Below are 12,606 nucleotides of genomic sequence, written 5' to 3'. Positions count from 1 at the left end.
GTACCCTCCCTCCCTCCAGTCCTTTACAACCATTCTGAAAGATCTTCTAACCAAAGTCTGGGTCTGTTCTTGCTCGCCCCAGGATAAAGTGTATCCCTAATTATGAACAAGTACCTGCTCATGCCGTACACATCCTTTCTCCCCCTTCTTCACTCACTTCCTTACTTCAATCAGTTTCTCTCCACTGAAACAATCTAGATATGCCATAACTATTTTTTCTTCCACTTCATATTGCAATTCCTGTTTGTATTATTTTAACTTACTTTTAATTTCTCTAAACTGACTAAAATTTCTCTAAATATTAAATCATTGTCATATAAGTTGTATCTATTCTTAACCAATGTTTTCTCAGTATGTCTAACTTGCTATAATTGTAAATGTGTTTTTCTTATGGTTTTTGTTGTATTATTTTTGAAGTTTGTAAACTTATTGTTCTTAAAATATTTTTGTATTACTTGTTCATCTTGCCCTTCTGTTGAAACATAACTACACTGCAGACACTCTCCAATATAATATGTTGAGTCACATCTGACCTTCCATGGAATAAACACCATTGCTTAACTTTTTCAAAGGTCAAGTGTGTCGTTCGTCCTATATTATGATTCAAGACGAACAGGCAGGGTAGTTCGATTATATGCTTTATTATATAGAAACACATCAGGATGGATAGCAGCAGCATAAAAAATAAACAAACTGATTAACTGACACAGTACACAGACAAACATGTTTACATCTCAACAGCTCTCTACAAAATGGCAGTCAGGCTTGCACATGCTCACTATTTATACACATGTGCCAGCCCATGGAAAGCTCCTTAAAGGTATACATACATACATACTGATCTACATCCTCCCTCTTTAATGAATTGCCCACATTAAAATGACATTTGAAAAGACATGCAATTGTATAGAGGCTAAGAAATAAACAATGCTTATGTCCAAGTTGCTGTTTATCTGGAACATGGTCTGGAAATGCGACCTTATCTAGTGATATAGTAGTTAGAACTAGGTTTAGCAGCAGGGATGGTCATTGGTGAGCAGTCTGTTTCATGAGCTTCGGGAATCTTCTCAGGAACAGGAATATTTGCTGGAATGTCCTCTGGAACTGGTACACTGGATAACTCACTCTGAGATCTAGAATATCTATCTATCACAGGCAAGATGCTGCAATACTGGCTCAGACACCAGTACTAAATGTTTCCAATTCTGCTTAAACTCCACTCCTCTCAGCTCTGGACACACACTTTTCACAATTCCAATCTGATCAAAACCTTTGAACATCTGCATCCGTACTGTCTCCCCTTGTAATGGATTGAGCGGTTTGCTGGACTTATCATAATAGGACTTCTGGGATAAGCGCTTCTTCAACAGATGAGCTTTCACTGACCTGTTGTTCTTGACAGATGGAACCAATAGATTACTGCTAATTGGTAATTTGGTTCTGATTTATCTAGACAGACATCTCTGTGCAGGTGAACCAAGATGTTTATCACAAGGAATATTTCTGACATTCAAGAGATTCAGGAAAACATCACCATTGTCCTGTTTTGACTTCTCTTTAACTGTTTCACACTTTGAACTGCACGCTCTGCCAAACCATTTGACTGTGGGCACTCAGGGCTACTCATAACATGAATAAAGTCCCACTCTTCAGCAAATCTCTTGAACTCCTGGCTTGTAAACTGTGTACCATTGTCAGAAATAACTTTGTGCGGACTACCATGGACTGAAAAATGAAGCTTCATCTTACTAATGACAGTACTGGACGCTAGATTAGGAAGTAGGTCGATCTTGAACCAATTTGAATAAGAGTCGAAACACCAAGTAATGCTGACCATTCCACTCAAAAATGTCTGTAGTTACTGTCAACCAGGGTAGTTCAGGAATCTGGTTTAGCTGAAGTGGTTTTTTCAGTTGATGTGACTTAGTACTATTACATACAGAACAAGATTAAAGTACTCTGTCAATGTCCCTTGACATAGAAGGCCAAAATACGAATCCTCTCTCCCTTCTTTTGGTAGAATCTGCTTCTGGGTGGCCACATTGCAAAATAGTAATATACTCTTTTTGAAATAATTTTGGAACAATTGCTTTTAGACCTCTCATGATGATATCATTGACAAAATCTCACCTCTGTAAGGAAAATAAGGTTGCAGATCAACTGGTAAGCAAGATTGCTTTGACGACCATCCTTGACTGATAAAGTGGTTGAGCTTCTGAAGAATCGGATCTTAGGCTGTGTGACTTCTAAGCTCAAAATAAGAGCCAGCACCCGTGAGCTGTGTGTGGATTATAATGAAATACAAGAAATAACAGACCGGTTTTGGCTAAGGACTTAACCTAGCCTTCATCAGTGTTAAAATTGCATGACATCTTGTACTCCTTATGTATAAGTTCAAAAAATTGATCAAAAATTCTGATTGGTGAGCTCATAAATATTCATTCAAGCCAGACTGGAACAATCCACCTAACTTTACAATCCACTTTTTCTCTTTGGCATTTAGTTTTGTGTGCCAACCAGTTTTATTTATTCTACTATATGATATTCTATCAATAATAGTAAAATGAAGTGTTGCTGTGTTGTGTTTTAAAGTGTGTTTATATAGGACATTACTCATTGTTCAGAAATGTATAGCCTGAGGGGTCTGGATGTCTGTCCTATATAAAATGCATGGCAGCTGTAGGTGGCCAAGTATATGATCCAGTCTGTGCTACAATTTGCATAAAACCTGATGTGAAATTCCATACTGCAGTTGCTGCTGGGAAATTGTTTGGTCTTCAACACGGTTACAGTGGCTGCAGTGGCCACATGGCATGCAATCCACTAACTTGTTCCCAGAGACGGTAGTCTGGATCATATGTTGATGTGTAAATTGATGATGGATGCTTGTAATGATTGAAGTAAGATCCCAAGTTCTTCCCTTTCCTAAATGAAAACTGACATGTATCAGATAAGTGTTGTGACAGAAAATTGTCTGCTAGAAGTATATTCCAATGTCTACTGATGGCATCAGTAAGCCTACTAGTGTTCCTACCATATGTAGTAGTGAACCGTAAAGTGTTGTTTTTATTTTGTGATTTGTGTTTGTATTTAAGAAGATCCCCTCTATCCAAATTGGTGGCATAATTACTTGCTGTTTTTACATGGCCCATGCTGTAACCTCTTTCCTGAAACCTATGAACCAGATCTTTACGAAAAAATTCAAAAGTGTTTTCATCTGAACAGATACGTTTCATGATAATAAATTGAGACTTGGTAATATTTTTGGTAATATAGGCTGGATGAAAGCTGGATGCATGGAGTAAGGTGTCATATTCTGGGTATTTAGGAAATACCTCAGTGTGTAGGGTGTAGTCATCATTTCTGCATATAACTACGTCCAAATAAGTAATCCTATGTTAATGATGATTAACTGTAAATTGTAAACCCCACTTGCTATCATTGAGATACCCCACAAATTCCATGAGGTATTCAACATCAGACCTCCACACCATCCAGCAATCACCCAGATACCTGGCGCCATATATTGATTTCCCCCAAGTAGATGTTATGTGAAACATTATAAATAATCTGTTCCTCTATGTAAGCCATGTACAGATCTGCATATATGGGGGCAAAGGATGCTCCCATTGCAGTACCTTGTACCTGAAGGTAACATTGTTGGCCATAGAAGAAAACATTCTTGGTGAGAACGTGTTCCGTCAGACAAATAAGGAAAGTGTTGAAGCCAGGGTTATATAAATCTGATTTTTGTAGCCAGTATTCAATGGCATCGAGCCCAGCCCAGTGTGGTATATTCGTATATAATGCACAGACATCTAATGTACATAACAACCAATGATCCTCAATTTGCATATAATTTATTATATCCAAGAATTCCGTGGTATCTTGGATTCTAGATCTAACCCATCTCAATAATGGTTTAAGATATTGAGTTAGGAAATCTGACAATGGTTCAGTCAAAGAACCATTGCCAGCCACGATCGGTCTACCTGGAGGACTGTAAAGGTCTTTTTGGATCTTCAGTAAAAAATATATATACTGACTGTATGGGTCTGACACTGTAAGATGATATTTAGTATTTTCTGTAATAATACCATTCTCTAATGCTGATTCCAAAAATGTTTCAAGTTGTTTGAACATGGGTGTTGGCTCAAGAGGCATTTTGGTATAACATCTTCCTTCATCTAGTTGTCTTTGAGCCTCAGCATCATATTGTGCCCAATTCATGACAAACCACCCTTTGTCTGCAGAAATGATTACCCCATTTTTATCATTAGAAAGTTCCTGTAAGGTTAGCATGTCAGACTTTGAGAGATTGTTAGGCCTTGTATGAGTCATACTTGAAGTAAAGTGTAGATCTTTGAGTACACTATTGTGAAAAGGACTCACACAAGGATACATAGGTGGGACAAAGGTGGATTTGTGGTATTTGAATGTATCAGCAATTGAACCATCAGAAGTATTGTCATGAAAGTATAATTTTAAGTTAAGAAGTCTGCAGAGTGCTATGACATCTTGTGCTTGAGTATCTTCTGGAAAAAAAAAAAAACAGGTATAAAAGAAAGACCTTTATTTAAAAGTGTTATTTGTGAATCAGATAGTGTTACATCAGAAATGTTTAATGCATTTCAGTGAATCAGGTAGTGTTGCATCAAAAATGTTTAATGCATTTGAGTGAATCAGATAGTGTTACATCAGAAATGTTTAATAGATTTGAGTGAATCAGATAGTGTTAGATCAGAAATGTTTAATGCATTTCAGTGAATCAGATAGTGTTAGATCAGAAATGTTTGATGCATTTGAGTGAATCAGATGGTGTTACATCAGAAATGTTTAATGCATTTCAGTGACTCAGATGGTGTTACATCAGAAATGTTTAATGCATTTGAGTGAATCAGATGGTGTTACATCAGAAATGCTTAATGCATTTGAGTGAATCAGATGGTGTTACATCAGAAATGTTTAATGCATTTGAGTGAATCAGATGATGTTACATCAGAAATGTTTAATGCATTTGAGTGAATCAGATGGTGTTACATCAGAAATGCTTAATGCATTTGAGTGAATCAGATGGTGTTACATCAGAAATGTTTAATGCATTTGAGTGAATCAGATGGTGTTACATCAGAAATGTTTAATGCATTTGAGTGAATCAGATGGTGTTACATCAGAAATGTTTAATGATTTGAGTGACTCAGATAGTGTTACATCAGAAATGTTTAATGATTTGAGTGAATCAGATGGTGTTACATCAGAAATGTTTAATGATTTGAGTGACTCAGATAGTGTTACATCAGAAATGTTTAATGCATTTGAGTGAATCAGATAGTGTTACATCAGAAATGTTTAATGCATTTGAGTGAATCAGATAGTGTTACATCAGAAATGTTTAATGCATTTGAGTGAATCAGATAGTGTTACATCAGAAATGTTTAATGCATTTGAGTGAATCAGATAGTGTTACATCAGAAATGTTTAATGCATTTGAGTGAATCAGGTAGTGTTGCATCAGAAATGTTTAATGCATTTGAGTGAATCAGATAGTGTTACATCAGAAATGTTTAATGCATTTGAGTGAATCAGATAGTGTTACATCAGAAATGTTTAATGCATTTGAGTGAATCAGATAGTGTTACATCAGAAATGTTTAATGCATTTGAGTGAATCAGATAGTGTTACATCAGAAATGTTTAATGCATTTGAATGAATCAGATAGTGTTACATCAGAAATGTTTAATGCATTTGAGTGAATCAGATAGTGTTGCATCAGAAATGTTTAATGCATTTGAGTGAATCAGATAGTGTTACATCAGAAATGTTTAATGCATTTGAGTGAATCAGATAGTGTTACATCAGAAATGTTTAATGCATTTGAGTGAATCAGATAGTGTTACATCAGAAATGTTTAATGCATTCGAGTGAATCAGATGGTGTTACATCAGGAATGTTTAATGCATTCGAGTGAATCAGATAGTGTTACATCAGAAATGTTTAATGCATTTGAGTGAATCAGATAGTGTTACATCAGAAATGTTTAATGCATTTGAGTGAATCAGATAGTGTTACATCAGAAATGTTTAATGCATTTGAGTGAATCAGATGGTGTTACATCAGAAATGTTTAATGCATTTGAGTGAATCAGATGGTGTTACATCAGAAATGTTTAATGCATTTGAGTGAATCAGATAGTGTTACATCAGAAATGTTTAATGCATTTGAGTGAATCAGATGGTGTTACATCAGAAATGTTTAATGCATTTGAGTGAATCAGATGGTGTTACATCAGAAATGTTTAATGCATTTGAGTGAATCAGATGGTGTTACATCAGAAATGTTTAATGCATTTGAGTGAATCAGATGGTGTTACATCAGAAATGTTTAATGCATTTGAGTGAATCAGATAGTGTTACATCAGAAATGTTTAATGCATTTGAGTGAATCAGATAGTGTTACATCAGAAATGTTTAATGCATTTGAGTGAATCAGATAGTGTTACATCAGAAATGTTTAATGCATTTGAGTGAATCAGATAGTGTTACATCAGAAATGTTTAATGCATTTGAGTGAATCAGATGGTGTTACATCAGAAATGTTTAATGCATTTGAGTGAATCAGATGGTGTTACATCAGAAATGTTTAATGCATTTGAGTGAATCAGATGGTGTTACATCAGAAATGTTTAATGCATTTGAGTGAATCAGATGGTGTTACATCAGAAATGTTTAATGCATTTGAGTGAATCAGATGGTGTTACATCAGAAATGTTTAATGCATTTGAGTGAATCAGATGGTGTTACATCAGAAATGTTTAATGCATTTGAGTGAATCAGATGGTGTTACATCAGAAATGTTTAATGCATTTGAGTGAATCAGATGGTGTTACATCAGAAATGTTTAATGCATTTGAGTGAATCAGATGGTGTTACATCAGAAATGTTTAATGCATTTGAGTGAATCAGATAGTGTTACATCAGAAATGTTTAATGCATTTCAGTGAATCAGATGGTGTTACATCAGAAATGTTTAATGCATTTGAGTGAATCAGATAGTGTTACATCAGAAATGTTTAATGCATTTGAGTGAATCAGATAGTGTTACATCAGAAATGTTTAATGCATTTGAGTGAATCAGATAGTGTTACATCAGAAATGTTTAATGCATTTGAGTGAATCAGATAGTGTTACATCAGAAATGTTTAATGCATTTGAGTGAATCAGATGGTGTTACATCAGAAATTTTTAATGCATTTGAGTGAATCAGATAGTGTTACCTCAGAAATGTTTAATGCATTTGAGTGAATCAGATAGTGTTACATCAGAAATGTTTAATGCATTTGAGTGAATCAGATAGTGTTACATCAGAAATGTTTAATGCATTTGAGTGAATCAGATAGTGTTACATCAGAAATGTTTAATGCATTTGAGTGAATCAGATAGTGTTACATCAGAAATGTTTAATGCATTTGAGTGAATCAGATAGTGTTACATCAGAAATGTTTAATGCATTTGAGTGAATCAGATAGTGTTACATCAGAAATGTTTAATGCATTTGAGTGAATCAGATAGTGTTACATCAGAAATGTTTAATGCATTTGAGTGAATCAGATAGTGTTACATCAGAAATGTGTAATGCATTTGAGTGAATCAGATAGTGTTACATCAGAAATGTGTAATGCATTTGAGTGAATCAGATAGTGTTACATCAGAAATGTGTAATGCATTTGAGTGAATCAGATAGTGTTACATCAGAAATGTGTAATGCATTTGAGTGAATCAGATGGTGTTACATCAGAAATGTTTAATGCATTTCAGTGAATCAGATGGTGTTACATCAGAAATGTTTAATGCATTTGAGTGAATCAGATGGTGTTACATCAGAAATGTTTAATGCATTTGAGTGAATCAGATGGTGTTACATCAGAAATTTTTAATGCCTTTGAGTGAATCAGATAGTGTTACATCAGAAATGTTTAATGCATTTGAGTGAATCAGATAGTGTTACATCAGAAATGTTTAATGCATTTGAGTGAATCAGATAGTGTTACATCAGAAATGTTTAATGCATTTGAGTGAATCAGATAGTGTTACATCAGAAATGTTTAATGCATTTGAGTGAATCAGATAGTGTTACATCAGAAATGTTTAATGCATTTGAGTGAATCAGATAGTGTTACATCAGAAATGTTTAATGCATTTGAGTGAATCAGATAGTGTTACATCAGAAATGTTTAATGCATTTGAGTGAATCAGATAGTGTTACATCAGAAATGTTTAATGCATTTGAGTGAATCAGATAGTGTTACATCAGAAATGTTTAATGCATTTGAGTGAATCAGATAGTGTTACATCAGAAATGTTTAATGCATTTGAGTGAATCAGATAGTGTTACATCAGAAATGTTTAATGCATTTGAGTGAATCAGATAGTGTTACATCAGAAATGTTTAATGCATTTGAGTGAATCAGATAGTGTTACATCAGAAATGTTTAATGCATTTGAGTGAATCAGATAGTGTTACATCAGAAATGTTTAATGCATTTGAGTGAATCAGATAGTGTTACATCAGAAATGTTTAATGCATTTGAGTGAATCAGATAGTGTTACATCAGAAATGTTTAATGCATTTGAGTGAATCAGATGGTGTTACATCAGAAATGTTTAATGCATTTGAGTGAATCAGATGGTGTTACATCAGAAATGTTTAATGCATTTGAGTGAATCAGATGGTGTTACATCAGAAATGTTTAATGCATTTGAGTGAATCAGATAGTGTTACATCAGAAATGTTTAATGCATTTGAGTGAATCAGATGGTGTTACATCAGAAATTTTTAATGCATTTGAGTGAATCAGATAGTGTTACATCAGAAATGTTTAATGCATTTGAGTGAATCAGATAGTGTTACATCAGAAATGTTTAATGCATTTGAGTGAATCAGATAGTGTTACATCAGAAATGTTTAATGCATTTGAGTGAATCAGATAGTGTTACATCAGAAATGTTTAATGCATTTGAGTGAATCAGATAGTGTTACATCAGAAATGTTTAATGCATTTGAGTGAATCAGATAGTGTTACATCAGAAATGTTTAATGCATTTGAGTGAATCAGATAGTGTTACATCAGAAATGTTTAATGCATTTGAGTGAATCAGATAGTGTTACATCAGAAATGTTTAATGCATTTGAGTGAATCAGATAGTGTTACATCAGAAATGTTTAATGCATTTGAGTGAATCAGATAGTGTTACATCAGAAATGTTTAATGCATTTGAGTGAATCAGATAGTGTTACATCAGAAATGTTTAATGCATTTGAGTGAATCAGATAGTGTTACATCAGAAATGTTTAATGCATTTGAGTGAATCAGATAGTGTTACATCAGAAATGTTTAATGCATTTGAGTGAATCAGATGGTGTTACATCAGAAATGTTTAATGCATTTGAGTGAATCAGATAGTGTTACATCAGAAATGTTTAATGCATTTGAGTGAATCAGATAGTGTTACATCAGAAATGTTTAATGCATTTGAGTGAATCAGATAGTGTTACATCAGAAATGTTTAATGCATTTGAGTGAATCAGATAGTGTTACATCAGAAATGTTTAATGCATTTGAGTGAATCAGATAGTGTTACATCAGAAATGTTTAATGCATTTGAGTGAATCAGATAGTGTTACATCAGAAATGTTTAATGCATTTGAGTGAATCAGATAGTGTTACATCAGAAATGTTTAATGCATTTGAGTGAATCAGATAGTGTTACATCAGAAATGTTTAATGCATTTGAGTGAATCAGATAGTGTTACATCAGAAATGTTTAATGCATTTGAGTGAATCAGATAGTGTTACATCAGAAATGTTTAATGCATTTGAGTGAATCAGATGGTGTTACATCAGAAATGTTTAATGCATTTGAGTGAATCAGATGGTGTTACATCAGAAATGTTTAATGCATTTGAGTGAATCAGATGGTGTTACATCAGAAATGTTTAATGCATTTGAGTGAATCAGATAGTGTTACATCAGAAATGTTTAATGCATTTGAGTGAATCAGATAGTGTTACATCAGAAATGTTTAATGCATTTGAGTGAATCAGATAGTGTTACATCAGAAATGTTTAATGCATTTGAGTGAATCAGATAGTGTTACATCAGAAATGTTTAATGCATTTGAGTGAATCAGATAGTGTTACATCAGAAATGTTTAATGCATTTGAGTGAATCAGATAGTGTTACATCAGAAATGTTTAATGCATTTGAGTGAATCAGATAGTGTTACATCAGAAATGTGTAATGCATTTGAGTGAATCAGATAGTGTTACATCAGAAATGTGTAATGCATTTGAGTGAATCAGATGGTGTTACACCAGAAATGTTTAATGCATTTGAGTGAATCAGATGGTGTTACATCAGAAATGTTTAATGCATTTGAGTGAATCAGATAGTGTTACATCAGAAATGTTTAATGCATTTGAGTGAATCAGATAGTGTTACATCAGAAATGTTTAATGCATTTGAGTGAATCAGATAGTGTTACATCAGAAATGTTTAATGCATTTGAGTGAATCAGATAGTGTTACATCAGAAATGTTTAATGCATTTGAGTGAATCAGATAGTGTTACATCAGAAATGTTTAATGCATTTGAGTGAATCAGATAGTGTTACATCAGAAATGTTTAATGCATTTGAGTGAATCAGATAGTGTTACATCAGAAATGTTTAATGCATTTGAGTGAATCAGATAGTGTTACATCAGAAATGTTTAATGCATTTGAGTGAATCAGATAGTGTTACATCAGAAATGTTTAATGCATTTGAGTGAATCAGGTAGTGTTACATCAGAAATGTTTAATGCATTTGAGTGAATCAGATAGTGTTACATCAGAAATGTTTAATGCATTTGAGTGAATCAGATAGTGTTACATCAGAAATGTTTAATGCATTTGAGTGAATCAGATAGTGTTACATCAGAAATGTTTAATGCATTTGAGTGAATCAGATAGTGTTACATCAGAAATGTTTAATGCATTTGAGTGAATCAGATAGTGTTACATCAGAAATGTTTAATGCATTTGAGTGAATCAGATAGTGTTACATCAGAAATGTTTAATGCATTTGAGTGAATCAGATGGTGTTACATCAGAAATGTTTAATGCATTTGAGTGAATCAGATGGTGTTACATCAGAAATGTTTAATGCATTTGAGTGAATCAGATAGTGTTACATCAGAAATGTTTAATGCATTTGAGTGAATCAGATAGTGTTACATCAGAAATGTTTAATGCATTTGAGTGAATCAGATAGTGTTACATCAGAAATGTTTAATGCATTTGAGTGAATCAGGTAGTGTTACATCAGAAATGTTTAATGCATTTGAGTGAATCAGGTAGTGTTACATCAGAAATGTTTAATGCATTTGAGTGAATCAGATAGTGTTACATCAGAAATGTTTAATGCATTTGAGTGAATCAGATAGTGTTACATCAGAAATGTTTAATGCATTTGAGTGAATCAGATAGTGTTACATCAGAAATGTTTAATGCATTTGAGTGAATCAGATAGTGTTACATCAGAAATGTTTAATGCATTTGAGTGAATCAGATAGTGTTACATCAGAAATGTTTAATGCATTTGAGTGAATCAGATAGTGTTACATCAGAAATGTTTAATGCATTTGAGTGAATCAGATAGTGTTACATCAGAAATGTTTAATGCATTTGAGTGAATCAGATAGTGTTACATCAGAAATGTTTAATGCATTTGAGTGAATCAGATAGTGTTACATCAGAAATGTTTAATGCATTTGAGTGAATCAGATAGTGTTACATCAGAAATGTTTAATGCATTTGAGTGAATCAGATAGTGTTACATCAGAAATGTTTAATGCATTTGAGTGAATCAGATAGTGTTACATCAGAAATGTTTAATGCATTTGAGTGAATCAGATAGTGTTACATCAGAAATGTTTAATGCATTTGAGTGAATCAGATAGTGTTACATCAGAAATGTTTAATGCATTTGAGTGAATCAGATAGTGTTACATCAGAAATGTTTAATGCATTTGAGTGAATCAGATAGTGTTACATCAGAAATGTTTAATGCATTTGAGTGAATCAGATAGTGTTACATCAGAAATGTTTAATGCATTTGAGTGAATCAGATAGTGTTACATCAGAAATGTTTAATGCATTTGAGTGAATCAGATAGTGTTACATCAGAAATGTTTAATGCATTTGAGTGAATCAGATAGTGTTACATCAGAAATGTTTAATGCATTTGAGTGAATCAGATAGTGTTACATCAGAAATGTTTAATGCATTTGAGTGAATCAGATAGTGTTACATCAGAAATGTTTAATGCATTTGAGTGAATCAGATAGTGTTACATCAGAAATGTTTAATGCATTTGAGTGAATCAGATAGTGTTACATCAGAAATGTTTAATGCATTTGAGTGAATCAGATAGTGTTACATCAGAAATGTTTAATGCATTTGAGTGAATCAGATAGTGTTACATCAGAAATGTTTAATGCATTTGAGTGAATCAGGTAGTGTTACATCAGAAATGTTTAATGCATTTGAGTGAATCAGGTAGTGTTACA

General features: G+C 33.4%; 1 protein-coding gene across 1 annotated transcript in view; it reads left to right on the top strand.

The window, feature by feature from the left end:
- The window catches only part of LOC122800365 (radial spoke head 14 homolog), a 355,258-nt gene that overhangs the window by 330,237 nt on the left and 12,415 nt on the right, over positions 1-12,606 (top strand). The window lies entirely within an intron of this gene.

Source organism: Protopterus annectens, chromosome 4.part0 (assembly GCF_019279795.1).
Source record: "Protopterus annectens isolate FY-2018-M chromosome 4.part0, PAN1.0, whole genome shotgun sequence".
In the NCBI taxonomy this organism is placed as follows: domain Eukaryota; kingdom Metazoa; phylum Chordata; order Ceratodontiformes; family Protopteridae; genus Protopterus; species Protopterus annectens.
Note: the sequence above shows the minus strand (reverse complement) of the source record. Positions and strands in the feature narration are given on the sequence as shown.